We start from the raw sequence: 26750 nt of genomic DNA, 5'->3' as shown, positions 1-26750 counted from the left end.
TATGTGTATGACTTTCATCGTCTTTGGTTGTCTCATATTTGTGGAGAACGTTAGTGTTTATAAATGTATTGGTGTATAGATTGATTACATATTTGATTCATTGATGAGTATTTGTTGCTTATTAATTGCTATTGGTAGAGTTAGTGTTTAGTTCTATGTCACTGTTATAGCATCGATTGGTTTGTTTCGTTATTATTAAGTGTCTTTTTTGACTAGGTCGGAATTCTATAGCTGTATTGTAATTGATAGGTTTATGTTTCTTTACTTCCATGTTCATATATTTAAGATATTCTCACCTCTCTCAGTTAATTGAGTGCAACGAGTGATATGTATTTTTGGACAGTTATTTATTAGCTTATCTATAGATTTTACATTTTTTTGTATAGTCTCATTTATCTTATGTATCTGTCATAAGACTTCATGGTTTGATATATTGATCTATTACTATATGCCGCTCTCCTCTTTATTTCATTTACTTTCTTCACAAAGTATTATATAGTATCATTTGGAATTTATTTCTTCTCTTTATTCTTTCTCTTATTCTTCATGTGTCTGCTTTGGTTTGGCTTGATATAATAGTGACGATAGCTTTTAGCTCTCTTTGCATCAGTTATACTTTTTTATGACTATATTTAGGTGTTACCTTTTTATCAATTTGGTCAACTTGTCGCCTGTATAGACTTATATGTTGTACTGTTTCTAGAACGATAATTGATTCTTGTTCATATCCTTTAGATAGTTCTTCTTTTTAAAATAACGTATAATCTGTTATGTTCGGTTTTGGGGCTATTTATGCTGATGGTTTCTATTCCTCATGTTGGGCTCTTTGCTCAATTTCCATGTCCCCCCCTTGTATGAATTCGGTCTTTTTCAGACCTTCCTTGTTGGCCCTTCTCCCTCTTTTTCTGTCTTTCTTCTTGCTCTCTTCTTTATCTCTTTTTTCCTTTTCTCTTCGGATTTCCTCCTGGGATTCTCCCGGTTTTGTGTTGATGTCTAGTGTCTGGAGGCGAGGTCTCTTGGATGTTGTAGTTCATATATCATTTATACAATATCTTTTTCTCCTGTTAATAGGTCTATGTCTGGATTGAATGTACTCTCCCTTAATGTCAAAGGGCTAAGTCACCCAGTTAAAAGGTCGAAGATTCTAGACTATTGCAAATCTCTTTCTTCGGATCTCGTCCTTTTTCAGGAGACAAAGCTCTCTGTTAGGGAAGCGTTATTTCTGAAGAAGGAGTGGGTTGCTGATGTTGCTTGCTCAGATGCTTGTGGTAAAAGAAATGGGGTAATTACTTTAGTCTCTAAACATTCTGGTTTGTCTATCGTTTCCTCTGAACATGATACAGAGGGACGCTGGTTACTATCTAAGGTGTCCGATGGTAATGCTGTTCTCTTTGTCATGAATATCTATGCCCCTAACAAGGATGATCCGTCTTTTTGGAAAACGATCACCAAAAAGCTAAATGACACACCTCATTCTGGCAATCTTGTTGTAGGTGGTGATTTTAATTTACCAATGGATCCTATTTTGGATAGGAATTCTGCCTTTAACTTTCGTCCCCCTCAAGCACATAAACAAATGATTAATATGTGTTCTCTGACCCATCTTCAGGATGTTTGGCGTCTTCATAATCCCACTGGCAGTGACTTCTCCTTTTTTTCTTCCCCTCATTCGTCCTTCTCGCGTATTGATTATCTCCTGGTTCACTCCTCTCTTGTTCAAGCTTCCGCATCTCCGCTTATTCACCCCATTTTAGTTTCAGATCATGCCGCGGTAACTTTCACACTTATGTCTTTTGCTCCTAGGGCAAGGTCTCGATCTTGGAGGCTAAACACGGAAATTTTACATGATGTTTCCCAGGTTCAAGAGTTTTCTAATGATATTGAGACGTTTTTCCTTGAGAATGTTGGTTCAGTAAGCTCCCCTGTTGTTCTCTGGGACTCTTTTAAATGCACTTTTCGTGGTCAGGTCATTAAGTGTATGTCCAGGAGAAATGCTGCCATTAAAAAAGAACTCACGGATTTAGCAGAGGAGATTAAACGTCAGGAATCTCTTTTTCGACATTCTAAGGATAAGTCGTGCTTACAATCTCTTAAGAATTTAAAATATGCGTATAATACTATTGTCACTAAGAGGGCGCATATTGGTTTTCAAGCTCAGAAATCTAAGAGGCTACTATTAAAAAATCGTGCGGGCAAGACTCTTGCAGCTACATTAAAGTTCCAGGAATCTGCTAATAAGTCTTCCCAAATCTCCTCTATTACTGACCATCTTGGTAAGAGGAAATTTCAGACTGAAGAGATTCTTGAGGTCTTTCGCGATTTTTATAATAATTTATATACCCCCTCTACTCAGGCGTCTTTTGAACAGTGCCAGGAGTTTTTGAAGACAGTGCCGTTGAAAGTTCTACCGGAGGATGCTCATAATTCATTAAATGCCCCGATTACCTCTGATGAAATTATTTCCGCGATTAAAGCCACTCGTTCCGGTAAGGCTGCGGGTCCTGATGGGTACCCTATTTTGTTTTATAAGACCTTCCTTTCTGTGATTGTTCTGAAACTTCAATCGGTCTTTGATACTTTTATCAAGGATGGCTCTGTGTCTGGCTCTGCTGCCGATGCTACTATTGTAGTAATCCCCAAAGAAGGAAAAGATCATTCAGACCCCAAGAATTTTCGTCCTATTTCCCTGCTTAACATGGAAGCTAAGATTTTTGCTAAAATCCTAGCTAAACGATTAGAATCCTTTATCCCTCAATTGGTTCATCCTTCCCAAACAGGTTTTGTAAAGGGTCGTCTTGCACGTGATAATATCCGTACTTTCTGTCATATTCTAGGTGCCGCTAAGCGATCCAACCTTCCGGCGGCGGCCTTGGCACTTGATGCTGAAAAGGCCTTTGATAAGGTTTCCTTGCCTTTTTTACGAGCTGTTTTATGTGCACATAACCTTGGTGATTCTTTTATCCGTATGGTTATGTCTCTTTACTCCCGACCTAGGGCTAACATAAGAGTGAATGGAGCTACCTCGTCCTTTTTTAATCTTTGCCAGGGTACTAGACAAGGGTGTCCTTTGTCTTCTCTTTTATTTTTGTTGTCCATTGATCCTCTTCTCAGACTGATTGACGTACATCCAGACATTATGGGTTTTTCCTTTGGTTCCCATCAGCTAAAATTAGCTGCCTATGCTGATGACGTTATCATTTTTTCTGATGATATTGCATGTGCTATCCCGGCTATTTCTGAGATCATTTCCATTTTCTCAAAGGTTTCAGGTTATACACTGAACAGAGATAAGACAGAAATGTTCCCCTTAAATGCTTACTGCTTCTCCTCTCATATGGGTTCGGCGGGCTTTAAGTGGCAATCTAAGCAACTAAAATATCTGGGTATTTATTTTTGTTCCACCCTTTATGCCACGGTTACTTATAATGAATCTCAAACTATTCTTAAAGTGCGACATCTTTTAGATAATTGGTCTCCGAAGCATATCTCCTGGTGGGGTTGGCTCCAAACTCTTAAAATGATGATAACACGTATTATTTATTTTGTCTCTTCTATGCTTCCAGTAAAGCTCTCTGATGCCTTCTTTCATGATCTTGATTTAATTACCTCCAAATTCTTATGGAATAATAAAAGGGCTAGAATTGCCTATAAATTTTTGAGGAAACCCTACGAGTTGGGGGGATGTAATCTTCCTGATTGGGGAAAATATCAATCTGCTTTTTTAGCTTCCCAGGGTGCGCTCTGGTTTTCCTCTCCCTTTATGCATGTTCCAGCTTGGTTGCTAATAGAACAGGAATTGGTCTCTCCTCTTCCAACTGCCTCTTTTTTAACCACGAATACCCTTTTCATTCCATTTTCTAGATCTATTATTTTGGATACTGTTGCTGCGATTCGCAAAGTTGATATGAGAGTGGCGATTCCGCTGCATAAAACTAGATGGTCATCCATTTGGCGAAATTCCAAAATCAAAATTCCTATTGATCCAGACTTGATGTCTTACTGGTCGGGCAAAGGTATCTCGCTTGTTAAACATTTGTATGATTCCAATAATGACCCTCTTCCTTTCTCTACCCTGGCCCAGCAATTTTCTTTATCTAACTTAGATTTTTATACTTTTCTTAAGATAAAGGTAGCACTTGCTAGAATACAGCTTCAGCCTTCTTCCCCCATGATTATGCTTTTTCACCTATGGATTAAGTCTGGTCATGTAGCATCTAGGATTTATAAATTTTTGTCGTCCTCGACACTTCCTACTCAAACTGTTGCACAGCAAAAATGGCTACGTCATTTCGAGCATGAGGTCACCGATCATATTTCCTCAGACACTTGGCACGATATTGGGAGGCTCTCTCTTCGTAATAAAATCGCCCCCTCATTAATGCAATCTAAGTTTTTCTCTATTAATCTTCTTCACTGGACTCCCACTCGCTTACACGCGTTAAATCTCAAGGACGATAATCGATGTTGGGGTTGTGGTCTTGCACCAGGTGACTTCCAGCATATGTTCTTTGATTGCTCTCTGCTCCAACCCTTTTGGGGTTTAGTTCACAAACACCTCATGCTTATCTTTGATATTAAGTTTCAACTCTCTTTTCCACTTATTCTTCTAGGTCCATTGGCGGCCTCGGTCCCGTTGCCCTTAGATGCCATGGAATTACAACTATTGGATCTTTTACTAACTATTGCTGTCAAAGTAATTCTCATGGAGTGGAAATCTTTTTCTTCAATCTCTTATCATACTTGGTGGGCATGGGTTTCTTTTCTGCGTAGTGCTCATACGTCAGTTGATCATGCTCACCTCTCTCCGTCTATATCTAATGATGTGTGGCGGACTCTAGATACGTACATGCAAAGGGCCTCAGAGGGATTGGTGGCTCAATATCCTTTTGATGTGCCTGGTTAATGCTGTCGTTGCTGTTGGGTGAATCCTTTGGAAATCCTCTTCTCTTCTTTCATCTTGTCTTGTCTTTCTTCTTCTTTTCTTCTATCTTTTTTCTGTCTTTGCTCTCTTTCCTTTCTTTCCTTTCATCCCCAAGTTAATATAGGATGATGATACTTATGATAAGCATGTCTCCTGATTATCCATTGTTTCTTCCTTATTTAATGCATTCCTCTGATATTTCCAGATTAATGAACTTTGTAATGAAATTTTAGTGTTAACTCTCATCTTTCCAGGTTGGATGTCTTTCAGCTGATATCATTTGTATCATTCTTGATTGTATGCTATGCTTGTTCTTACTCCCTTAAAATAATAAATTCTTTTGAAATAAAAAAAAAAAGTCTGTTAGCCATGGAATTCGTGCCAAATGAAAACGCTTCACAGTCAGAGTCCATGCTAACAACATCAAGATCTGTCAATGCTAACAACATCAAGATCTGATTAAGCAGTTTCAGCACTCTTAACCTTCGCTAACATCTTTGAAATTTGGGGCATAACGCTCAAAAGATACAGAAGAGCTAACCAACGTAGACCTTGACCTCCAATTTACGAATGTATTAATTGGACTAAGGACAAAAAAACCTCCTGTCCTTTTATTTAATACCTATGTGCACCCTAATTCAGCTAATAAACAAACGCTAATAAGGAAAATTAAAACAACCTATAAGCAAATTAATCCCTTATGGGACATAATCTTGATGGATGACTTTAACTTAAATCTAATATTCAGCCCTGGTTAAGATGACATGCTTAATGTCGACAACGTATTCTGGAATGTCCCCACCCTAGTAAGCATCTCTGAAAAGAGTCAAGATTATACAAGAGAACAATTTGTCACGACCTTGGAATTTCTGGGATTGAGAGTCTTGAATGGACGATTTGCAGATAATTTACTGCCAAGCTTCACTTACCTTGGACCAAATTCATGATCAGTTATTAATTATACAATATGATTTTGTGCATGGGAATTACACCTACTTTGGCAAATCAACCAACGTGGAAATATTCTGGTCCCATATCCTGCAGGTTTTTCAAATGGGAAAAAGAGGATTTTATGTACTGGATCGGTATTTGTTCCAAACTTCAAAACTTACGCCTACTGTGGCTAAAAAGAAGCTTTAATGATAGGGGTATTCATCCATGCAGGGAATCAAAAATAGCATGCCTCAATCCCGGGGACCCGGCGTTTAACTGTATACTTTTTTAAAATTTCTGGCCATGGTCCCTATCAACAACCTAGGAGTAAGAGGCACCCCTGCACACAGATTTCCTCATACAGGGACGATCTGCCTTGATTAATTAGCCAGGGACGATCTGCATTGATTAATCTTAGGCCAAAACTGCTTTAGCTATGATTGGATTGAGACCACAAGCTCAATTTAAGCTTGTTTTTGCCGTTGCGGATTAACACAACAGGGCATTAGTCACACAAATATGTTAGCATAAGTTTATATTTATGAATATATCAATGCCATTTGGGAAAATAGAATGCTAGCCTGAATGTAATTTTCTTCTTCCCATCGCAAATGTGTACAAATATAACATACATTTACTTCAAGTGAAAATGAATGCTAGACACAAGCTACAGTGGTATTGAGTATTTTATTTATAAGCAGGGCATTAATATTGCATTATTGTAACAAACAACCTTGGTTTAAAACAATTTAGGCATATTTTTCCTGATGGCAAATTTGTACTTCTTAAATATAAATGGAACTTTTTTTTTAATGGTTTCAATTGACTGAAACAATCAAAAATAAAGTGAATTGATTCAGTGCTAAAGTGCATGTGCTTCTCCCCTGAACATAATGACATAGATGCATACCTGATTGGAATATGTGTTGTACTGATAAGTCCCTTGTAATGTGATATAACATAGACACAGGGCCTGTACTTCAAATGCTACTAGTGGGCTGCAGCACTGATTGTGCCACCCACAGATGTAGCCTTTCAAACCTGTCTAAGGCCTGCCACTGCAGTTGGCATTGAAAAAAAATTGCCAAGCCTAAAGCTCCCCTTTTATTACATATAAGTCACCCCTGAGGTAGACCTTAAGTAACACTAAGGGCAGGGTACCATGTAAGTAAAAGGTAGGACAAGTACTTGTATGGTTTGCATGCCCTGGTAGTGACAACAGCCTATTTTGTTTGTGACTACTGTGAGGCCCACCCCTCTCATAGGTCAGCATTGGGAATTCCTTAATAAACTGTTAAGCTGTAATTCCTGATCAGAGAGGAGTAGTTTTTCCATATTTCATATGTTTGGAATGGTAATGATAAATCCTCCTTACTGGTATAGTTGGATTTAACATTATTGTTTTAGAAGTGCCACTTTTAGAAGGAGGACATTTCCCTGGACGTACTGCCCTCTGTGCCTGACAGTCTGTTTTTAATATAAGTCTGGGTTGGCTGACAGCTACACTTTGTGCATTCCCTCTAGATAGCCACAAACACAGGAAGGTGAGACTCATCTGCATGCTGAGCACTCATTTGCATTCATCTGCATTCTGATGGGTCTTCCTGGGCAGGGATAAATGGGAAGGGCTAACGCACTTCAATAGGTTGTGTCCTGTCCACACAAAAAACATTGATTTACCCCCCAGGGTTAACCCTGGAAGACAGGACTGGGTTGAAAGGGGTCCTTGTTCTTTTCAGAGAGTTCCTTTGAAGTCACCCCCTGTATAAAAGGCAGTTTTGGGTGTACACACTAAGATTCCGACCCCCTAAAATCACACACTTCTGGATCTTGAACTTAACCTCTGTCAGAAGGACTGCTGTGCTTCTTAAAAGACCCAACTGGACTGCTTTTTGGAAGGACTGCTTTTCTGCTTGTTGCCTTGTTGTCTGCTGCACCCTGACTCGTCTGAAGGAAAGCTGGACTCTGCTTTTTCTCCAAGTGATCACCAAGGGTTTGCTGGCTTGCCTCCTGTTTTCTGAAGTCTCAGGGGCGCAAAAGACTTCCTGCAATTCTGCTGATGCGGCTGGACTCTGCCTTCTGTGAGTCCTACCCTTGACTGAGGTGCCCTCTCCAGGTTCTGAGCCTCAGAAGCGGGTTCTGCAGCTGTTTTGCAATGAAACCAATGCACAGTCACCTTTGCGATAATTAGAATTGACACATGCCCCTTGACTCTGATGCAGAGGCTGTTCAATGACAGCCTGTGCGGCCCAACAACAATGCTCTGTGCGGCTTGACAATGCATTGCCTTCACTTCAACAAACCTTTACGATAACGCAGAGACCCAACTGCATGGAGAAGTTTGACGCATCGTGCCCTCAGTGTCGACCTTTGCTCCATCTCAGGTACTTTCTCAGTGGGCCCTGTGTGGTTTCTGTAGCAGGCCTTCCCTCTGTCGCGGTCACCCTAAACTTTGGATTTACACCAGTCCCTTGCAACCTCAAGTAACCTTTTGACCGCTAGTGAATTCTAAGAACTGTTTTTTCATTTAATCTTTAAAAGTTCATGTCTCACTCTCGACTTCTACTGATTGGATGATTTGTCGTTTTGGTCTTATTTTGCTCAAATAAATATTATCTATTTTTCTAAACCTGCGTAGAGTTTTTTTGTGGTGTATTCATTGTTTTACTGTGTGCATGTGTGTTGCACAAATACTTTACACATTACCTCTTTAGATAAGCCTGACTGCTCTGTGCCAAGCTGCCCGAGGGGTATCACAGGCTATCTTTTAGTGTGTATCTAGCTTACCCTGACTAGAGTGGTGGTTCCTGTCTGGCCTGGGTGCATATCTCAGCCAACCAGGAATCCCAGTCTCTAACATTGGTGATCAGCAGTGAGGATAGGACTTGTGTTTGTGCAATACCATATAGTAACTCATTGTTCACTATAACTCTATACTGAGACCAATGAACGCCTTTTTCAATTCTCCCTATTCTGACATCTCTTTGATTTTTTCAAAGCCCTTTTGCCCAAGTCCTATTTTTCTCTGCAATGTATGTGGACCTACCTGGAAATATGGATTTCAAGCTGGCCAACCTGGAAGCATAGACAGTGGCTTCAGTGGTTCAGCCAGGAAAGAGGGGTGTTCCACAAGTGAAGTACCTAGAGGGCAGAGCTTCAGAAAGCTTTCAGAGCATGAGCAGAGGCCCACCCAAAAGGAGAAATCAATGACGAAGTGGTCTATGACTGAGGAAGGATCAGAGCATGACCTGACAGAGGGTCTTGACATACAGCCTACAGAGGGTGGAGTAATTTCCTCCCCGAACTGTTAGTCCACTCTAGAGCAGGCAGCAGCCTGCCCTCAGAGGAGCTGGCAAACAGGAGGGAGGAAAGGAAACCCAGACTAGAGCTTGTTAAGATTGACAGGGATCAAGCCCTGGCCTAATTGGAGAAAGAGCAGGCTCTAGAGGGAAAGAGACTGGCAACGGAGGAAAGGAAGATGGCTCATGAACTCCAAGTGGGGGCCAGCAACAACAATAATGGTGGTAGAATGCCTGAAGTGTCTGCACATGATTCCAGATGCAAAAAGATGTGGTGCTCAGTTACAATGTGGGGAATGACATAGATAATTGGTTGGCAGCCTATGGGGGAGTAGTCTTTGGAGGTACATGCCCATGATGGGGAGGGCACACATTCCTTACACTAGAGGAGGGGGACCAGACCAACTACACTGCCATGAAGAGTTCATTTTAGAAACAAAGTTTGGGTTGACAGCTGAGAAGTACAGGCAACTGTTAAGGGTTAGTCACAAACTCTTTACACAAACATGGGTGGATTTTGTGGATTATGCTGGTAAGGCACTAAAGGGCTGGGTGAGGAACAGTAACGTTAAATATTACAAAGGGTTGTACAACTTGTTTTTGAAGAAGCACATTCTTGATATTTGTTTTCCAGAGCAGCGCCAACACCTGGTTGATGGCAAGGTTACAGATGCTAGTTAGCATGCTGAGGAGGTGGACCTCTGGGTCAGCACCGGAGTGTCCAAAAAGGTATCTGGAGGGTGACTATCAAAAGGGTGGTCAGGGTCCCAACCAGAATAAGGAGGGGGAAATAAAAAGACTAAAGTCGTGATTTAGATGTTGGCGAAAAGGTCCCACCATTGCTTTTTTGACAGGCTTCACACCTGCAGACTTGGAGGTTCGCCAGCTGTATTTAGTTGTTAGTGGGTCTATGGACGGAAGGACCTTAGGATATGACCAGTGTAATGCACTCCTTTGTTTAATAAAAGGTGTTGTCCGCTGGTTAAACAGGTAGATGGTGCAGTTGGGTTAATCCGCCTGAGTACGAGGATGACAATTAGGATATGAATAGGTGCTAGCCTCTGTCCCAGAGGTGCATTCCCCTTGTGCACTCAATGAAAATGTATACAGTATAAATGATCTTTCGGTCAGTTAGTTTAGAAAGCTTTTATTTTCATTCAATCTTGCTTGATTAAGTTCTTTCATCCATTACATTTGTTCATGTTATTTTCTTCATAAAAATAATTTATGATGAATATACGTTCATCTATGCCCAATGCATTTCGGGTGAGTAGCCCTTCATCAGGGGCTCTATAACTGTAAAGTAGAGGAAATTTCAGGTTAAGAGCATGAAAATGTGACAAGTAATAATTGTTAGTTTGAAAACTAAAACATTTGTGCATGGTTGATATTCCATTACCGTGGTGATCACAGGGTGTCGGGGTATGCAGCTAAACTGAGTGTTATTTATAAAAGACACAAGGAAATCAAAGTCAGGCTAGCACCTATTCATATTCTATGGAGGGAAGACCATTGGAGTCTAAGTGCCTCAGCCTGAATCTTGCTCCCACATTGACAGCATCAGAAGCAGAAGCTGCTGTCGAAGGGAGTCCATCTAAGATTCCTGCCATCCCGATTATGATGTGCCTTTCCATCAAGGCAAATGTGACGGGAATTAATCCTACTTTGAGTTTGTGAAGTCAAAGGAAATGTGGTAGCAACTTACCTTTTTTACTGTTTCCCACTTCTGTTTCCATCTTGAATCCCATCATACAGGTCGCTCCTTTGCTGCTTTGACTGCACCATGACACCAAAAGACTCCATTGCTGCCAGGTTCTAAGGTAAACTGCGTTTACAGTTGTATCATGTGTTGACAATTGCTATAGCCTTGTGTATTTTTGCATCATCTTGCACTACATTTTCTCATGTGCAATGCAGTAGTGTTCATTTTACAACTTATCAGGGTAAAATGAACAAACTTGTACTGACACTCAAAAAAATTATATTGTTTATATGGTGCTTGTGGATGCGGTGCATGTGGGTGTACATTTAATAGTGTGTGTATGTTGTTGGAGTGTAATGCTATATGTAAAAATAGGGCATTGCATATTACCTACATATACATTATGACACATTCACAACATATATGTGTACTAAGATAATGATGAGTAGTACTTTCCTGTCTCCACACCACCATGGCCTCACTCCGCCAGGACTCTTCTGCCAGTACACCGCCAGCACAACGGGAACATCTAAATTGGCTCGGCACAAATCCGCCAGCATCACGTCAATGAAGTACTGTTCTCCAGCAGAGAAGACCATGGCGGTGATCTGTCTATTGTTGCAACATCTAAATACGATGGGTGAACCGCCACCAGCTTGACAGAGTACTTGGAACCGCTGCCATGGCGGGACAGAGGTAGTCCCGCCAAGATCTAAATCAGGCCCTGAGTTCTCTAAAGATCCCCAAACTAATTCACAGAACAAAGGGTCTGGTTTACATTCTGAATCTGACCACAAGAAGAAAACTTTCCCTGACAAAGGACAGCAGTCAAAGCCCATCAAGTGCTATCAGTGCTACAAGTATGGACACTACAATGGGGATGCCAAGTGTCCTGAAAAAGCACCACCTCCCATTGGAGGAATGATCCCAGGGTTGGATAGTATAGTGCTGGGGGAGGGGTTTGTCCCAGTTAATGGGGTGGGGGTTTACAGGGGTTACCCCAGTATCCCTAGGTGACAGTGAGATGGCTCCCAAGATCCATGTGCCCTCAAATACTAAAAAAGTATAGGCAGTGGGTCACCATCAATGACCAGGGTGTTGAAGCTCTGAGGGATACAGTATCCAGTATGACTATTTATAAGGAGTCAGCTGGTTTCCCCAGAGCAGGTAATTCCTAATGCATTCCACAAGGTTGTGTGGCTGACAACAGAGAGGGTCATCACATTCAATAGCCCTTGTTCCAGTTGAGTGGGGAGTAAGTGAGGTTCCGGTTTTCTGAAATTTGCAGTGAGTCCTGTCATGCCTATGGGCTGTTTGTTAGGTAATCGCCAACAGCACACTACCTGGAAGGAAGTAGAGCTCAAGTCTCTTGTGGAGATGATAGGGTTTCCAGAGTGGATCTGTGCCACATCAAGGTCCATGGCTGACCCGGAAGGGAGACAAGAAAGTATGGAGCCTGGAACAATGGCGCAGCCAGCTGCTAAGAAGGGGAAAGGCAGAGGGCATAGTAATCCAGTCCCTGAATGTACCTCCAGTGAGATGGATGGGGCAGATGCAGTGGCCGCCCCGGAGCACACTGAGGAGGTGTCGGAGGGAAGGGCAGAAACAAAATCTAGGAGGCCGGATAAGATTCTCAATTTTAGCCACTTTTATTTAGCAGGCTTTGTTTTTCCTTTTAGTTGTGATTTGATGGAAATGTGAAAATAATTGTTCTTGCTTCTTTTGGAATGATCATTTGCTTTGCTGACCTGTCTCTTTTTTCTTCCCTTCTATCCTCTTTTCTTCACTGGTCGACTTTGGAATACTGACGACCCCAGGTGACTTGGGAGAAAACAAAAGGAATAGTGAGTATGGGGATTTTTCTTAATAGCAATGGAGACTGGACAGAACAGCTTTCACTACATACACCCAGACAGGATTGTTTGGTCATAGAGAGGAAAGGGTTAGGTAAACAAATCTATTCTTTCCCTTTAAGATGGTCTTCTTGTTAATTAATAAGTGTACTGCCCACTTTCCACACCTTCCCCTCCCCCTTTTCCTTATTATCCATAAGACGTTTGTTGCCTGAGGTGATTGAGTGCTCATTCTCCCTAATGTCATCAATATGGACAACGAGGTAACCAATAAATAATGAAAACCGAAAGCATACATGTAAAAAAAAAACCAGCAAGCAATGATAACTAAGTTGCCAGCCCCAAACGGTGTGGGATTTAGTAGAGTGTGACACAGTGACCCAGTGCGTCAGAACCTGTCTCCCACTACCTCTTTTGGTCATTCACCGCGAGAGCAGCAACTCTACCCGGGTGTTGCGGCGGGATTCCTGCCTCTCCTGGGGCGTCCACCTGTCCTCAGTCCAGACGTTGGGACTATCGTCTTCGGGACTCCGGTTTACGTGGTCGCAATCGTTCTCCTCTGTGCCGTCGGTTTTCTGCTCCTGTTATTCAGCTTCCGGGGGTTGGTACGCTGCTCATTCCTGCTGGTCTTCTTCTGTTTCCTTTTGCCGTCTCCTTTCGGCATCTTCATTCTTCCAGATCCCCTGTATTTCGTGTGGGCCCTCTTTTTCAGGGCCGGTCCTATTCAACGATTGGTCCTCCCACCAGCCGTGACTGCCAACAGCCTGTATGGGAGAGGGGAAAGGGTTAAACCTTAGGCGTCCAGATTCCGATGTGCCTGTCACCACCACGTCAGACCAGGCAACATTCGGTAAGTCCTGATAACGTATCTCCATCCCTCCCTTACATTCCCCTTCCCTGGCCTTCTTACATGTGGGATCTGGGTTTGTGGGATACCGTGATAAATAGTCAGCATTGGCTTGATTGCTACCTTTCCTGTGTTGTGTAGTGAACCTATATTGCTGTAGGGCTAGGAACCAACGTAGGAGCCTGGCATTATGCCCCCAGTTTTTTGACAGCCATTCGAATGGGGCGTGATCAGTGTACAAGGTAAATTCTCTACCTTCAAGGTAATATCGTAATGTTTCAATAGCCCTCTTTGTGGCTAGAGCTTCTTTTTCTATCACCGCATGTTTGCTTTCCCTGGGAAAAACCTTTCTACTAATAAAAATTATGGGCATCTCTTGTCCTTGTGAGTCCTTTTGGGAAAGTACAGCTCCTAAACCATGTTTGTAGTATAAAGAGCTTGTTATAGTCTAGGCTTAAGAGCATTGGTTGGCTGGTAAGGGCATGTTTCAAATGGCGAAAGGCCTGCAGAAGATGTAGGGTGGGGTGTTTCAGTTCTGTTTCCGTCTTTACATTTTTCTTTAGAAGATTGGTTAGGGGGGTTGCTATTTCTGAAAAAGAAGGGATGAAGCATCTATAGTACCCAAGCATTCCTAAAAAGGCCCGGAGTTCTTTCCTGCTTTGAGGGAGGGGTATCCTAGATATGTCTGCCACTTTCTCTTCTTGGGGTTTAATCAGGCCTTCTCCCTGGAGATATCCTAAGTACTACGGCTAGGTGACTTTTAGTGGGATTTATGGTGAGACTGACTTCTTTTAGGGCCCCCACCATGGCCTTTATATGTTGTAGGTGTTGGTGGGGTTTTAAGATACGATTCATAAGCCTATTAAAAGTGTCCGGGACTCCGGGGCAACCCAAAGGGGAGCACTTTGAAATGGTACAACCTACTTGGGGTTGAGAAGGTGGTCTTTTCCTCATCTTGTTTCCTCAAGGGAACCTGCTGATACCCTTTACATAGGTCTAGAGTGCTGATGTACTGAGCACTCCCCAGTCGCTCTATCATTCCATCTACTTGCGGCAGGGGACAGGTGTCAAAGTGGGATATTTTATTAACCTCCCTATAATCAATACAGAATCTTATAGACCAATCAGGTTACAGTACGATAACAATAGATGAGTTCCATTCACTAGTGGATGGTTCAGTAATTCCAAGTTCTAACATACGTTCTACCTCTTTCTCAATAGCTTCTCTTGGGCCACCGGTACTCGATATGGTCGTAATCTTATGACTTTTTGTGGATCTGTGGGTATTGTATGTTCAATTAAGGTTGTCCTTCCTGGTGTGAGGGAGAAGACCTTTTTAAGGGGAAACAGGTGTGTTTGTATCTCTTGTTGCTTTCCATCCGTCAAATCAGGGCTATGCTTTGCTGGAAAAATCAGTCTTCGTTTTCTATCATACCTAATAACAGGTCTCTCCCCTTCCCACTTTTTTTAACAAATTAATGTGGTAAATTTGGGTGTTCTTTTTATTCTGAGGGTCTAGCTCTAGATGATATTTGACAGGGGTTACTCTAGGAATGACTTTATTGGGGCCCTGTCATTGTCCTAGGAGCTTATGATCAGAAGTAGTTTTCATCATGGACACCCAGTCTCCAGGTTCTAAGGTGCGTTCCTTGGCTTCTTTGTTATATAACCTCTTCTGAGCAACCTGTGCTTGTTCTAGATGAGTCTTGATGATGCTTCGGATCTTCTGAAGGTGCGTTTTTAATCCTAGTACTTATTCAGACAATGACTTAGCATCTTAGGGCTCTTCATCCCATGCCTCCTTCACCATGTCAAGGATAGTACGTGGTTGTCTCCCATATAATAATTTGAAAGGGGAGTACCCAGTGTTCAAACTAACAATTATTACATGTCACATTTTCACGTTCTGAACCTGAAATTTCCTCTAGTTTACAGTTATAGAGACCCTGAAGAAGGGCTACTCGCCCGAAATGCATTGGGCATAGATGAACGTGTATTCATCATGAATTATTGTTATGAAGAAAATAACATATGAACAAATGTAATGGATGAAAGAACTTAATCAAGCAAGATTGAATGAAAATAAAAGCTTTCTGAACTAACTGATTGAAAGATCATTTATACTGTATAAATTTTCATCGAGTGAACAAGGGGAAAGCACCTCTGGGACAGAGGCTAGCACCTATTCATGTTCTATGGAGGGAAGACCATTGGAGTCTAAATGCCTCAGCCAGAATCTTGCTCCCACATCGACAGCATCAGAAGCAGAAGCGACTGTCGAAGGGAGTCCATCTAAGATTCCTGCCATCCCGATTATGATGTGCCTTTCCGTCAAGGCAACTGTGGCGGGAATATCTCCTACTTTCAGTTTGTGGAATCAAAGGAAATGTGGTAGCAACTTACCTTTTTTACTGTTTCCCACTTCTGTTTCCATCTTGAATCCCATCATACAGGTCGCTTCTTTGCTGCTTTGACTGCACCATGACACCAAAAGACTCCATTGCTTCCAGGTTCTAAAGATAAATAGCGTTTACAGTTGTATCATGTGTTGACAATTGCTATAGCCTTGTGTATTTTTGCATCATCTTACACTAAATTTTATCATTTGCAATGCAGTAGTGTTCATTTTACAACTTATCAGGGTAAAATGAACAAACTTGTACTGACACTCAAAAAAAATATATTGTTTATGTGGTGCATGTGGGTGTACATTCAAAAGTGTGTGTATGTTGTTGGAGTGTAATGCTATATGTAAAAACAATTCAGGTAGTAGCGCGTATTCAAATCAATTTACAGTATCTAAGCTTCATTCAAGAAATACGCAGCACACCAAACAAAATCATGGCATACGATGAAATATCCAGCATGACAGACCTTCGAGCTGAAACGTTTGCATTTAAAGAAGACGAAGTATCACGAATATATGCATTGATACATGAAGAAACATCACAAACAACCACGAACCGGAACAAAAAACAAAACATTAAACAACTACTATACTTGTCAAAACGTGAAATCAACCAAAGATTACATGCAAGCACGTTAATCAAATATCATCGAGCACAACGAATACCACGACGATTAAGAATACCTCTGAAACCATCCCTTTGCAAAAATGCACAGAAATTCAAGGACCGCTGGTACGCGATCCTCAACTAATGTTCTCTAGACCTAATACTACTAATCATAGAAGAACTGTCAACTATCCTTGAAGAATTATCAAAGGAAATAGTCACAGTCACTAATGAACTCACTGATTCCATGTCTGCAGACGAATGGTCCAAAGTTCTCGACGATATCAACGAACAACTCACTAAACATTCACAGGAAATCAACGAAAGAAAAATACGCAAATTCCGATGCGATACAGTAGACTATAAACTTGGAGAAGTCTACAGTTGGGCCGAGGTCTACGCCAGATGCAGACAGAATAAACCGTACACACAACATACCGATACGTCATCTACAGACAGTGACAACTCAAATAGACCACCAAGAACCACCACCACTAGTGATACTACAAACAAGCTGACGAAGACTACCATACCCACACCAACTGATTCACATACCATACCAGCTCACACATGAGGACAGTCTTTTTTAGAGGAAAACCAACCAGAAAAGGGAGACCCAGGAGGAGTAAAGGAAAAAGAAACCCCAAATACCAGAAGTACTAAGGGAACAAAAAAAGAGAAAGCCAAGAAACAAACGACATGAGTCTAGTTATCAACATCTCTAGCCAACAGTTTAGCGACATCGAACTACAAACCCTGCAAAAAGGAACCTCATATGTTCATACAACCAACACCAGCCACTTGGAGCTTGAACTAAGCCTATTTAGATTCATGAGGAAACTACGTCTTCGGCATTACTTTGAAAACATACTACCTCCACAAATCAACCCTGAACCAGACCAGCTCAAGGGACTATCTGCACCAAGCACATATATGGCACCCATCAGCCATAAAACATTAGATACATTTGAAAATTTAGTCAAGCACGATTTACTGAAATTACATCTTTCCAAAAAAAGAATAAAAACCAATTTGACACAAAAAGAGATTGGCATCATATAAAACATAGCTAATAATCCCAACATCACTTGTCAAAAAGCGGACAAGGGAGGAGCCTTGGTTATTCTTAACACAACAAATTATGAAGCGGCAGTAACCAGGCATTTAGCGGATGAAACAACTTACATAAAAATCGTCATCAACCCAACAGATACCTTTCACACGATACTAAAAAATATATTCTAATTTAGCCTACGCTAAAGGAACCATCAACAACAGGACAACAACATTTTTAATTCAAGAATTCCCGAAGAGTCCAACGATCTACATGGTACAAAAAATACATAAAGATCCTCAAAACCCACCGTTCAGACCAATAGTGTCTACCAAAGGAAGTTTATATGAACCCATCGGACAATTTATTGATCGATATCTTCAACCCATGGTTCAAAAAATGAAAACATACGTAAAAGATACTACAGACTTCCTCATAAAACTACGAACATAAAAATAGACCCAGATGAAACCATTTTAATGTGCACTATCGACGTGAAGTATCTATATACATCAATACCACACAACTTAGGGATTGAAGCAATCTAACAAGCTTTGTTGCACTCAGATCTGGACTTGGACACACAAATTTAACTAATGGAACTCCTACAATTCACACGGTTCCACAGTTAGTTCACATGGAAAAACGAATGGTACATACAAACCACTAGAACTTCCATGGGCAATTGCGCCGCACCAGCGTACGCTAATTTGTTCATGGATAAATTTGAACAAGACCACATACTCACAAAGGACCCATGGAAGAAACACAGCAAACTATTTTTGCTTTACATTGATGACATATTTGTTGTATGGAACGGACAACTATCTACATTAACTGAAGCACTTCAAGAACTCAATCAAATCAATGAACATCTACAATTCACACATGACATACAAAATGAACGAATCAACTTCCTGGATGTCCAAATATCCTTGATCAACAAAAAAATTGAAACAGACATATACAGAAAACCCACGGACCGAAATAATACGTTACATTATGCTAGCTTCCATCAAGAACAACTTAAACAACATCTACCCTACTCTCAAATGCTACGAGTCAAACGTATAGTATCTAATCCACAAACCACCATCAAGCGTCTACAAGAAACCACAGAACGTTTCCTACAAAGAGGCTACCCACCAAAACTATAAGAAGAAGCATGTAACAGATGCCAATCAAAAAATAGGAGCGACCTATTATCCAAATCAACACCAGACAAAAAAAACCTTTAGTGATGGTGTCTAAATTTTCCACAGGAAGTCAAGATATGAAACGCAAACTCAAACGACATTGGCCTATGTTAACAATGGAACCTGACTTTAAAAACCTATTCAAGGAATTACCTACTTTTGCATACACCAGAAACAAAAACCTGGGGGAAATGCTCAAACAATCCAAACAAACAGATCAAAACACCTATAAAGGAACGGTGGCATGCCACAACTGCAATAACTGCAATAACATTATAACTGGCACAACCATAACACACCCAAGAAAAGACAATACAATAAAAATTATGGTCACAGCCACATGCGACACAACCAACGCAGTTTACATGCTAAAATGCCCCTGCGGCAAGATTTATGTTGGAAAAACAGAAAGAAAAATCAAGACAAGAATTAATTAACATAAATCTAACATCCGTACCAAACAACTCAAGTCAGTGGTAGCCCACCACTTCTATGAAAACAGACAAAATATCAGCCAACTTCGTTTCTTGATCCTTGAAGTGGTACAAAAAAAAGAAGGTCGTGACAACAAAAAATACCTACTGCAGCGAGAAAACTACTGGATTAATAAATTGGACAGTGTACACCCATATGGGATTAATGAACGTATTGAATTTGCTTGTTACCTCTAAATTACTGATGTCCTATCTTCCAACCCTTTATTTTACGTTTTTTAATGCTTTTTTTGTAATGTCTTTATTTCAACATCGTTTTCAAACACCCAGCACTTCACTAACACACTTCAAAATGGCCCCTATAATCATTGGACTTAAGTCCTTTCACTATGTTGTTTATACATACGAATCCCAACAAAAGATGGCCACCGATTTAGTTTCACACATAAGGCAACGAATACTCACACACGTGGAGCGCTTAACGGACTAACCTATTACGGAACGTAACAGCATGACATCAATCCCATCTTGATAGCTAATGGTCTCCTTTTACACAGCGTGATATTTTTCGGCACATACTCGCCGTACACTAATTCCTTAAAGTCTGCACTTTCAATTCACATAGCGCATTTACCCACCAGCATTTACTCGCCGCTTACTTCACCAAAGTCACTGATGCACAGAACTAGGATTAAACATGCTATAATTGAAGGGTAAACATCACATTGCTTTAATGTATTTACTGTGCGCCACGAAAAATCTAATACCTACACGTGCACTTCTCATCACAATCTGTGAGCTTCTTCGTATAAACAAGCACGCATTCAATTTTCACCCAAAACTAAAGCCCGATATTCTACAACGGAGTACACTGGCACGTTCATCTCCGTTACACACGTTTAATTTTCACATTTAATCCTCACGCTTAACTCTCGATGTAACAAACGGTTAATCTTTTTCAGATATTTTTTACAATAACCATTCACGTATACTGACCAACACAACACTAATATAGAAACTTCAGTGCATAGTTTTTCATGATACTTACATTTTATCATAGGACTGATCCCCGACGAAGGGTAATCATACTCGAAATGCATTGGATAAAAGAGTCCATGTATTACTAAAACTACGTTTGAAGATCACCTATTGAGTGCAAAATTTCGCAAAATTTCGCAATGTATGAATAAATACATGTATTGAAATCTCATTCAGTTCAAGACATTTGAATATTCAACAACCTGAAATACTAATATATGATCCACAGCTGTGCCCAGGGGGACACATTCCAGGAAGGATGTGCAGAAAGAAATATGTAAAGAAAAAGGGCATTGCATATTACCTACATATACATTATGACACATTCACAACATACATGTGTACTAAAATAATGATGAGTAGTACTTTCCTGTCTCCACACCACCATGGCCTCGCTCCGCCAGGACACTTCTGCCAGTACACTGCCAGCACAACGGGAACATCTAAATTGGCTCGTCACAAATCCGCCAGCATCACGTCAATGGAGTACGGTTATCCAGCAGAGAAGACCATGGCGGTCATCTGTATATTGTTGCAACATCTAAATACGATAGGTGAACCTCCGCCAGCTTGACAGAGTACTTGGAACCGCTGCCATGGTGGGACAGAGGTAGTACCACCAAGATCTAAATCAGGCCCTGAGTTCTCTAAAGATCCCCAAACCAAATCACAGAACAAAGGGTCTGGTTTACATTCTGAATCTGGCCACAAGAAGAAAACTTACCCTGACAAAGGTCAGCAGTCAAAGCCCATCAAGTTCTATCAGTGCTACAAGTATGGACACTACAATGGGGATGCCAAATGTCCTGAAAAAGCACCACCTCCCATTGGAGGAATGATCCCAGGGTTGGATAGTATAGTGCTGGGGGAGGGGTTTGTCCCAGTTAATGGGGCGGGAGTTTACAGGGGTTACCCCAGTATCCCTAGGGGACAGTGAGATGGCTCCCAAGATCCATATGCCCTCAAATACTAAAAAAAGTATAGGCAGTGGGTCACCATCAATGACCAGGGTGTGGAAGCTCTGAGGGATACAGTATCCAGTATGACTATTTATAAGGAGTCAGCTGGTTTGCCCAGAGCAGGTAATTCCTAATGCATTCCACCAGGTTGTGTGGCTGACAACAGAGAGGGTCATCACATTCAATAGCCCTTGTTCCAGTTGAGTGGGGAGTAAGTGAGGTTCAGGTTTTCTGAAATTTGCAGTGGGCTGTTTGTTAGGTAATCACCTACAGAACACTACCTGGAAGGAAGTAGAGCTCAAGTCTCTTGTGGAGATGATAGTGTTTCCGGAGTGGATCTGTGCCACATCAAGGTCCATGGCTGAAGGGAGTCAAGAAGGTATGGAGCCTGGAACAATGGCCCAGCCGGCTGCTAAGAAGGGGAAAGGCAGAAGGCATAGTAATCTAGTCCCTGAATGTACCTCCAGTGAGATGGATGGGGCACCTGCAGTGGCCGCCCCGGAGTCCACTGAGGACGTGTCGGAGGGAAGGGCAGAAACAAAATCTAGGATGCTGGATAAGATTCTCAATTGTATCCACTTTTATTTAGCAGTCTTAAACAAAAGTTATTAGACCTTGTGAGATGCTTTGTTTTTCCTCTTAGTTGTTATTTGATGGAAATGTGAAAATAATTGTTCTTGCTTCTTTTGGAATGATCATTTGCTTTGCTGACCTGTCTCTTTTTTCTTACCTTCTATCTTCTTTTCTTCACTGGTCGACTTTGGAATACTGACGTCCCTAGGTGGCTTGAGAAAAAACAAAAGGAATGGTGAGAATGGGGATTTTTCTTAATAGCACTGGAGACTGGACAGAACAGCTTTCACTACATACACCCAGACAGGATTGTTTGGTCATAGAGAGGGAAGGGTGAGATAAACAAATCTATTCTGTCCCTTTAAGATGGTCTTCTTGTTAATTAATAAGTGTACTGCCCTCTTTCCACGCCTTCCCCTCCCCCTTGCCCTTGTTATCCATAAGATGTTTATTGCCTGAGGTGATTGAGTGCTCATTCCCCTTAATGTCATCAATATGGACAATGAGGTAACCAATAAATAATGAAATACATGTAAAAAAAAACCAGCAAGCAGTGATAACTAAGGTGCCAGCCCCAAACGGTGTGGGATTTAGTAGAGTGTGACACAGTGACCCAGTGCGTCAGAACCTGTCTCCCACTACCTCTTTTGGTCACTCACCGCGAGAGCAGCAACTCTACCCGGGTGTTGCGGCGGGATTCCTGCCTCTCCTGGGGCGTCCACCTGTCCTCAGTCCAGACGTTGGGACTATCGTCTTCGGGACTCCGGTTTATGTGGTCGCAATCGGTCTCCTCTGTGCCGTCGGTTTTCTGCACCTGTTATTCAGCTTCCGGGGGTTGGTACGCTGCTCATTCCTGCTGGTCTTCTTCTGTTTCCTTTTGCCGTCTCCTTTCGGCATCTTCATTCTTCCAGATCCCCTGTATTTCCTGTGGGCCCTCTTTTTCAGGGCCGGTCCTATTCAATGATTGGTCCTCCCACCAGCCGTGACTGCCAACAGCCTGTATGGGAGAGGGGAAAGGGTTAAACCTTAGGCGTCCAGATTCCGATGTGCCTGTCACCACCACGTCAGACCAGGCAACATCCGGTAAGCCCTGATAACGGATCTCCATCCCTCCCTTACATTCCCCTTCCCTGGCCTTCTTACATGTGGGATCTGGGTTTGTGGGATACCGTGATAAATAGTCAGCATTGGCTTGATTGCTACCTTTCCTGTGTTGTGTAGTGAACCTATATTGCTGTAGGGCTAGGAACCAACGTAGTAGCCTGGCATTATGCCCCCAGTTTTTTGACAGCCATTCGAATGGGGCGTAATCAGTGTACAAGGTAAATTCTCTACCTTCAAGGTAATATCGTAATGTTTCAATAGCCCTCTTTGTGGCTAGAGCTTCTTTTTCTATCACCGCGTGTTTGCTTTCCCTGGGAAAAACCTTTCTACTAATAAAAATTATGGGCATCTCTTGTCCTTGTGAGTCCTTTTGGGAAAGTACAGCTCCTAAACCATGTTTGTAGTATAAAGAGCTTGTTATAGTCTAGGCTTAAGAGCATTGGTTGGCATGTTTCAAATGGCGAAAGGCCTGCAGAAGATGTGGGGTGGGGTGTTTCAGTTCTGTTTCCGTCTTTACATTTTTCTTTAGGAGATTGGTTAGGGGGGTTGCTATTTCTGAAAAAGAAGGGATGGTGCATCTATAGTACCCAAGCATTCCTAAAAAGGCCCGGAGTTCCTTCCTGCTTTGAGGGAAGGGTATCCTAGATATGTCTGCCACTTTCTCTTCTTGGGGTTTAATCAGGCCTTCTCCCTGCAGATATCCTAAGTACTACGGCTAGGTGACTTTTAGTGGGATTTATAGTGAGACTGACTTCTTTTAGGGCCCCCACCATGGCCTTTATATGTTGTAGGTGTTAGTCCCAGGAATCACTATTGATGATTATGTCATTGATATAAGCAGCGGCATAAGCTCGGTGGGGTTTTAAGATACGATTCATAAGCCTATGGAAAGTGTTCGGGGCTCCGGGGCAACCCAAAGGGGAGCACTTTGAAATGGTACAACCTACTTGGGGTTGAGAAGGTGGTCTTTTCCTCATCTTGTTTCCTCAAGGGAACCTGCTGATACCCTTTACATAGGTCTAGAGTGCTGATGTACTGAGCACTCCCCAGTCGCTCTATCATTTCATCTACTTGCGGCAGGGGACAGGTGTCAAAGTGGGATATTGTAGTAACCTCCCTATAATCAATACAGAATCTTATAGACCAATCAGGTTACAGTACGATAACAATAGATGAGTTCCATTCACTAGTGGATGGTTCAGTAATTCCAAGTTCTAACATACGTTCTACCTCTTTCTCAATAACTTCTCTTGGGCCACCGGTACTCGATATGGTCGTAATCTTATGACTTTTTGTGGATCTGTGGGTATTGTATGTTCAATTAAGGTTGTCCTTCCTGGTGTGAGGGAGAAGACCTTTTTAAGGGGAAACAGGTGTGTTTGTATCTCTTGTTGCTTTCCATCCGTCAAATCAGGGCTATGCTTTGCTGGAATAATCAGTCTTCGTTTTCTATCATACCTAATAACAGGTCTCTCCCCTTCCCACTTTTTTTAACAAATTAATGTGGTAAATTTGGATGTTCTTTTTATTCTGAGGGTCTAGCTCTAGATGATATTTGACAGGGGTTACTCTAGGAATGACTTTATTGGGGCCCTGCCATTGTCCTAGGAGCTTATGATCAGAAGTAGTTTTCATCATGGACACCCAGTCTCCAGGTTCTAAGGTGCGTTCCTTGGCTTCTTTGTTATATAACCTCTTCTGAGCAACCTGGGCTTGTTCTAGATGACTCTTGATGATGCTTCGGATCTTCTGAAGGTGCGTTTTTAATCCTAGTACGTATTCAGACAATGACTTAGCATCTTAGGGCTCTTCCTCCCATGCCTCCTTCACCATGTCAAGGATAGTACGTGGTTGTCTCCCATATAATAATTTGAAAGGGGAGTACCCAGTGTTCAAACTAACAATTATTACATGTCACATTTTCACGTTCTGAACCTGAAATTTCCTCTAGTTTAGTTTAGAAGGGCTACTCGCCCGAAATGCATTGGGCATAGATGAACGTGTATTCATCATGAATTATTGTTATGAAGAAAATAACATATGAACAAATGTAATGGATGAAAGAACTTAATCAAGCAAGATTGAATGAAAATAAAAGCTTTCTGAACTAACTGATTGAAAGATCATTTATACTGTATAAATTTTCATCGAGTGAACAAGGGAAAAGCACCTCTGGGACAGAGGCAAGCACCTATTCATGTTCTATGGAGGGAAGACCATTGGAGTCTAAATGCCTCAGCCAGAATCTTGCTCCCACATCGACAGCATCAGAAGCAGAAGCGACTGTCGAAGGGAGTCCATCTAAGATTCCTGCCATCCCGATTATGATGTGCCTTTCCGTCAAGGCAACTGTGGCGGGAATATCTCCTACTTTGAGTTTGTGGAATCAAAGGAAATGTGGTAGCAACTTACCTTTTTTACTGTTTCCCACTTCTGTTTCCATCTTGAATCCCATCATACAGGTCGCTTCTTTGCTGCTTTGACTGCACCATGACACCAAAAGACTCCATTGCTGCCAGGTTCTAAGATAAATAGCGTTTACAGTTGTATCATGTGTTGACAATTGCTATAGCCTTGTGTATTTTTGCATCATCTTACACTAAATTTTCTCATTTGCAATGCAGTAGTGTTCATTTTACAACTTATCAGGGTAAAATGAACAAACTTGTACTGACACTCAAAAAAAATATATTGTTTATGTGGTGCATGTGCATGTACATTCAATAGTGTGTGTATGTTGTTGGAGTGTAATGCTATATGTAAAAACAATTCAGGTAGTAGCGCGTATTCAAATCAATTTACAGTATCTAAGCTTCATTCAAGAAATACGCAGCACACCAAACAAAATCATGGCATACGATGAAATATCCAGCATGACAGACCTTCGAGCTGAAGCGTTTGCATTTAAAGAAGACGAAGTATCACGAATATATGCATTGATACATGAAGAAACATCACAAACAACCACGAACCGGAACAAAAAACAAAACATTAAACAACTACTTTACTTGTCAAAACGTAAAATCAACCAAAGATTACATGCAAGCACGTTAATCAAATATCATCGAGCACAACGAATACCACGACGATTAAGAATACCCCTGAAACCATCCCTTTGAAAAAATGCACAGAAATTCAAGGACCGCTGGTACGCGATCCTCAAATAATGTTCTCTAGACCTAGTACTACTGATCATAGAAGACCTGTCAACTATCCTTGAAGAATTATCAAAGGAAATAGTCACAGTCACTAATGAACTCACTGATTCCATGTCTGTAGATGAATGGTCCAAAGTTCTCGACGATATCAACGAACAACTCACTAAACATTCACAGGAAATCAACGAAAGAAAAATACGCAAATTCCGATGCGATACAGTAGACTATAAACTTGGAGAAGTCTACAGTTGGGCCGAGGTCTACGCCAGATGCAGACAGAATAAACCGTACACACAACAGACCGATACGTCATCTACAGACAGTGACAACTCAAATAGACCACCAAGAACCCCCACCACTAGTGATACTACAAACAAACTGACGAAGACTACCATACCCACACCAACTGATTCACATACCATACCAGCTCACACATGAGGACAGTCTTTTTTAGAGGAAAACCAACCAGAAAAGGGAGACCCAGGAGGAGTAAAGGAAAAATAAACCCCAAATACCAGAAGTACTAAGGGAACAAAAAAAGAGAAAGCCAAGAAACAAACGACATGAGTCTAGTTATCAACATCTCTAGCCAACAGTTTAGCGACATCGAACTACAAACCCTGCAAAAAGGAACCTCATATGTTCATACAACCAACACCAGCCAC

The sequence above is a fragment of the Triturus cristatus genome, chromosome 4_2 (genome assembly GCF_964204655.1).
Source record: "Triturus cristatus chromosome 4_2, aTriCri1.1, whole genome shotgun sequence".
Lineage (NCBI taxonomy): Eukaryota > Metazoa > Chordata > Amphibia > Caudata > Salamandridae > Triturus > Triturus cristatus.
The sequence above is the reverse complement of the archived record's forward strand: the minus strand, read 5'-3'. Positions refer to the sequence as shown.